At 39.7% G+C, this 6,454-nt stretch overlaps 1 non-coding gene across 1 annotated transcript; it reads right to left on the bottom strand.

Annotated features, from left to right (window-relative positions):
- Positions 1-320: 320 nt before the first annotated feature.
- Positions 321-425, bottom strand: LOC143396011 (U6 spliceosomal RNA). Its single transcript, XR_013090910.2, has one exon. It is a non-coding gene; the product is annotated as a U6 spliceosomal RNA (small nuclear RNA).
- Positions 426-6,454: the final 6,029 nt, after the last annotated feature.

The following is a 6,454-nucleotide window of genomic DNA, read 5'->3' as shown; positions in this document are numbered from 1 at the left end:
TATTATGGCATTATGTAAAAATGTGGATGTGTAACCAATGTGATTCTGCAATCTTTGTAATGTTTTGAATAACCAAAAAAATAAAATAAAATAAAATCCATACACACACACATATTGGTTGATTTGGGTCACTGCTGCATTCTTGATGTTACAACAGTTTCTGGTATGTAGAAAGTTTTTCATGTTTTTTCCCCCACTAATAGGGCTTTTTATTGGTCACTATTAAAAATCTGAATTTTAAACAGATTCTTGAACCCATGGTTCATATCCATCAGCCTGTTCAACTTTAGCACCTGTCTCATCTCCCATAGCTTTTCTAGAAAAATATGGAACATTTCATGAATTTGGGTGTCATCCTTGCACAGGGGCTATGCTAATCTTCTCTGCATCATTAGTTTCAGTATATGTGCTGCCGAAGTGAGCATAGAAAGTTCTTCATGTTTGCCAAACAAATTGAATGGATTAATGTGGGAAATGCACTTTCATGATTTGACTTATAAAATGAAACCTGTAACTATGGTAGACTGCAAAAGCAGGCATTTCATTTATGATATAGAAACTCTCGATATATCATTAGGGATCATCTTATAAATCAGTGCTTGATTAATCATATCAGATATAAGACAGGAAGTGGAAATCACAGTATAGTCATGCACCACTTAACAACAGTTTGGTCAATGAGACCGCGCATTTGATGGTGACGTTATATCACCTAGTGACATCATAGCCATCTTAGTTTGTGTGGGCACACACTATGATGTTCACACAACAAAAACACTTGACGACACAATTCCCACTTAATACCTCTATCATTAAATGAGGAGATGACTATATTTTTTAAAAACTTTTGCTTTGGATGGTTTTTATTTCATCTCATTAAAACTTTCAGATCCTTCTCATTGATCACCTGGGACAGGAAGATGCCCTAGAAGTTAAAGAGACAGAATAAAAGGGCCATGTTGCATGAGTTGGAATCTCAACTCCATTGCTTACCACTTTAGCAGTAACTCCACCTCTTGGTAGCTCCTGTTGAAGACATTCAAGTATAAAGCACAGTAGAAAAACCTTCTGACATTCGGTCCTCCAACCCAGTTTGCAAGTTCTGATGACAGGAAGCTCATTTTTGGATAGTCTGCTCCTTTGCTGAAGAGCATCACGTTTTAGAAAGTTCTTTATAACCATACTGAGCTAAAAATCTAGCTTTCTGTTACAGCCTAGCATTGATTTAAAACTGACCCTTTCAACATTGAGGAGTATAAACATTTCCACAGAAGTCCCAAACAACTTATTTTTTAACTTCTATTCCCAATTGCCAGCTTTGAGTATAATAATTGTTATGCCCTCCTTGCCTCACAAAGGCTGTGGGATTCAGAAGAAACACACTGCATATTAGTATATCCCAGGCATTGTACCCCTGTTGCCCAGGCCCCTCACTGCATGCCCTGAGCAGGAGCTAACTGAATGCTTTTTATTTAATGAGCAGGGAACACACTCTCTCTCTGCTCACAAGTAAACTGCTTAGACAGGTAGCTCATCTGGGGCTTCCTTCCCTCACTAACCCACTCTCCCACCCAACTCCCTCCCTTTTCACACCTTCTTTCTTAATCACATTGAAACATTGCCTGTAACATTTAGGGCTTTTCTAATTTAAAAAAAAAATCATACTTTTCTAAAAATTACACAAACTTTATCCTCAGCCTGCTTACCTATTCATTCATCAATTACTGTCTGTCTCCATATATAATCTCAAAAATAAATTACATATTTATTTTCTCCCTTCTGAAGTCTTTGCCATTTTCTTTTATCCTTCGCATCTGACCCACTACAAACATGTCTTTTGGCAGCATTCCTAGAAATTTGACTTTGAGATGAGGTTAACAGAATTCCAATGTGCCCAGTAAACTGGCCCACTGATTCTAAACGGCAGAGGCAGTGAAGCTTGGTGGGAAAAGCAGAACAACTCTGGGAGGGAGACTGCCTGGCCTTGAATCCTAGCTCCAGGTTTTAAGTAATGGGGGAAATTAGATGAACCATTTAACTTCCCTGGCTTTCATTTCTTCAATTAAAATGAGGGCAAAAATAACACCAACCTCGAAGTTTTAATGGGAATATTAAATGGGTTACTAGATATGTGGCACATAGGTCTGGGCTGAACATAATACCAAGGACCCAATAAATGTTAATTATCCATCTTATAATGACCACTGTCCTGGATGTGTGGGAGAAAGAAGAGAAATGTAAGAGGTGATCTCCGTGATCTCCACACACATGAAATTTGACTACAATTGAGGAAAAGAGAAACACACACACACACACACACACACACCCAAAACACCTTAAAGCCATATGAGAAATTTCAAGTATCCTTAACATTTTCCTCTCTGATCATAACTGATCAAAATAATGGAATTATGCCATTCTTATTCCAATCACTGATTTAATCCTTCCTTTCCATTTCCATTGCCACAGAATCAGTTCTTACCAGGATCATCCATTCCCCATTATCACCCTCTCTCTGCTCCAATCTCTGCTCTGCATTGTTCCCTGAATAGTAATACCCCCACAAAAAAACTAACCTCCCTTAAAAATTTTTCTAATGACAGAAAAATTCTTTAGCTTGGCTTATAAGGAATGTGGCTGTCTGACTCGAAATTTTTTACTCCAGAGTCATCCTCTTGTCTGTCATCTTAATACAACTATGACAGTTACACGGACCCTCTCCCTCTTCCCTAAGAAGACCAGCCCCAGAGAGGGTCCTCACCTTTGTACATGTCATCCCCTTTCCATAAAAGACAAACACCTATTCACTTGTAAAGACCAGTTTGAGTGACTTCTTTGCAATGAAGGCTTTTCCAACTCTCCTCTGTGGTTAGTAGCAATTTCCTCATTCTCTTGCCATATGTGGGTCCCCTGTTTACATGAGTGAAAAATTATTAATGTCATAATTACCTAATATTAAAAATTATTAATGTCATAATTACCTAATTACCTAAGGTTTGTCACAGAGAAATTGCAATAAGAAGTTGTCAATTATGATTTTGATGATGATGATTCCTGTTGTGCAGAAATCAAGTGCACCCCAACCCTGAACCTACCACAGGACCTAAACATAGAGGTGATAGAATAAATATTTGTTGAATAAACAAATAAATGAATGAAGCAAACTGAGGTATTTCTATGTAAAAAATATAAAATTGGAACATTATATTTTAAATGCTTTGCATTAAAAGGGGAAAGTAATCTCCATACCAAAATCTTTGGCTAATATGGTTACTACAGTTAAACATTAAACTTAAGTCTGAGCTTCCAGGAAGGAAACAGAAAGATAAAAGACAAACTATCTCATTATCTGATTTTTTTTTTAAGAAAGACATACATTTTCCCGACAACATTTCTCAAAGGACTTTTCTATGTGAATATTACATGAGCAACATTAAGTAATATGGATATTTTCTTCTGTAGTGTCAAAAAAGAAACATTATTTCTTCAGATATTTTAAATTCATTTTCAGTGAAGTAAAATCACAGAGCAGGAACGCATTCTAGGCAGAAGCAGTGAGTAAAAGGAGGGAGACTCCCCTGGGGTTGGAAAGTGCCAGAAAGAAGGGACCATCAAGGTCCTGCATGAGAGCCTAGATGTGGATGCTGCAGGTATAGGGTCAGGGACGAGAGAGAGTCTCACCGAGGTCCTCTCCAACCAGGAATAAGGCTGACAACTAAATAAGGCACAGAGTAGGGGGCAGGAGGGAATCTCTGCAAAGTGTCTTGAGCAATAATGTGAAGTTATATATAGTTCAAAATAGATTTGGGACTCTTCAGTAATATTATTTGATGCCTTAAGAACTAAATATTAAAAATGTGCCAAAGCATTATTTAAATGTGTGTTTCTGGGATACCTCAATCATAAGATAATTCAGGTTTGGCAAGATAACATATGAGAAGTAGATAGATCTTATCAGGCTCTGGATACCACCTTCAGGTGGCCTTTCCTGCCTTCCTCAGCCCAGGCTGCCAGGGACCACCCAGTGGTCTTGTATCATGTAACCATGTGCACATCCCATTTTGCTTCTGTCTCTCCCATGAGCTCCTCTAGGACATGTATCAAGACTAATTCCACTTTGTTCCCCTAACATAGTGCCTGACACAAAATGATCAACCACTAAATATCAATAGCAGGAAGGAAGGGAGATTGGGGATCACCTCAGGTGATTAAAGAGTATTTGGGCGCAGCAATGCCGCTGACAAAAGGCCGTAGAAGAAGTGGTTATGGGGAAGGGTTATAAGACTTTTGGTATTTGTCTTGGCTAGGTGGTGTCATTGAAACAGCTGGGAAAGGCTAGGAGGGAAACGTGGGCATTAACAATACACATTTGAAAATTACCTACCATAAAGTAGAAGCTGAACACTGAGAGAAGATGAATCTTCCTTTAAATTGCATCCGGATGAACAATTATCCTTTGATTAAGATCTTGTCATTTTTTTCTCCCCCTCACTTGGAACAGTTACTACAGAACCAGGATTCAATTCAACCTCTTGGCTTCGTTTGAGGAGGGCTCAAGTCCCTCCCTTGAGACCACCAACTAGTTTCCTTCTGCTCCAGAGAAGCCCACTGAAGCATCCTCTGTGCATGTCTTGCTGATCACTCCCTGATCACTCAAGCCATTGCCTTCAGGTAAATCCTTGGCTGTTCTTTCAAAACCCAAACTCAAAAGCACAAAAAGCTGCTCTACACCTAAGAGCCCCCATGATTGTCCTTTGCTTTGTATGTGTCTTATCTACCCAAGCAGAACTCAAAACCCTTAAGAACAGAAGTTATAGCCTGCCCCTTTTTTTTATCCTGCATTGACTTTAAACATGATAATTCTGCACACTATGCTAATTAATGCTTAGGATGTGAGTACGTGGAAGACAGCTTATTATTAAACATTTAAGGTTTCCAGATCATTGCTTCTCTACCAAACATCAGTAAAATCTCTTCTTATGAAGCCAGCACTATCCACTTCTCTCCTTCAGCCCTTGAAGCTTTCAGGATAGAACCTTGTTCTTTATGGTTCTAGCTCTGATCTCATAATTCTCTGGACCTTTCTTGATGGCATCCACACAGATGGCTCTGACTCACAGCTATTTGGTTACTCAAGCCTTAAACAGTCTCCAAGTTTATGTCACTGAAGCTGCCAATAGGCAAGTCTAGAAATCCTCACTTAGTCCTATTAACTAACCTGTCCCTTTTGAAAATCTGGAATGCCGCATGTCCTCTTCTCACATCCAGCCACCTCCCTGTCAAGCCATGAATCTGCTTCTCTCTTCTCAGCCAAGTAGATTAAGCCTCCACCCTCATTGCGACACTTGGGGAGTCTTTCCTTTCTGTGTGTGATAAGAATAGTGGCACAGAGTTTGCACAGAGTCAGGGAGAAGATGAAAAGAGGTAACTAGCAAAGGCCCAGCTCATACCATGTACTCACTAAAGCAAGCTTCTCCCTCTCTCTCTCTCTTCCCTTTCTCTCCAATAATGAGGAGCTAATGCTTCCCAAAGTAGTCATTCTAACTTTGAGGATCTCCAACTATTCTAGAAACCCCATTTTTTTTTTAATGAAAAATTATTTCTCAAGGTTTCCCATGGCCCCAGAACAGTTTCTCTGGGGCAGTAAGAATAACAGTGATCTTTTTTTCCTCCAGATCAGTCTGCCAGCAATCCTCAGACAATTCACAGAGCCCCTCAAGTCTTTTCATCTCCAGCCCAACCCCCCCACACACACCTTGACTCCACCTGCACTTCGAGTCCATAAAGTAGTGGCCATGTTAGTCTCCTTCCACCTAAATATTCCAGTGCCCTGTGCAATAACCAGTAACGTCTGCCAGAATACCAGTCCTGTTCAAAATTCCCGGGACGACAGCATGAACATAGTCTGGAATCGACAATTTTTCCTGCTCCAAAATGGCTTAAAAGTAAGTCTTCCTTATTGTTTTACTTACAAATCGAACTCTGTAAGGGAGGGGGGAAAAAGGAAAAAAACTCCTAGAATTGCAAGAAATGGTAATGCCAAGTGAATGGGGATTTTTTTTTAAGAGTCTTGAATCCTGAGGGCTTGTCTTGTTCTTTTAACTAGAAAGTTTGAGTCTTGATCCATTAATCCAGAGCTAATAAATGTCTGGTGGCAATTTGCCAGTTTGAACTCACAAGTGCAAGCTTATTCATTATTAGGAAGTAGCGATCTCTGTGGGGAAATGCTTGCAAACAGGATTAGCAGAGCAAGGGGAGGGCAAAGCCTTTGGTGAAAAATGTGCCCATTGCTAATCAATGGCCCACAGCTTCTTGCTGCCACGAGTTACAAAAAGCATTAGGAGCCCAGTGATCATAATGTTCATCATTCTCCAGAGCAGGAAGTGGACTTTGTGCACTGGTTGAGTCAGGATTTCTAAAACTTTATCACTTAGTGTCCCAGACAACAGTAGCC

Source organism: Callospermophilus lateralis, chromosome 3, assembly GCF_048772815.1.
Source record: "Callospermophilus lateralis isolate mCalLat2 chromosome 3, mCalLat2.hap1, whole genome shotgun sequence".
Taxonomy (NCBI): domain Eukaryota; kingdom Metazoa; phylum Chordata; class Mammalia; order Rodentia; family Sciuridae; genus Callospermophilus; species Callospermophilus lateralis.
The sequence above is the reverse complement of the archived record's forward strand: the minus strand, read 5'-3'. Positions and strand labels throughout refer to the sequence as shown.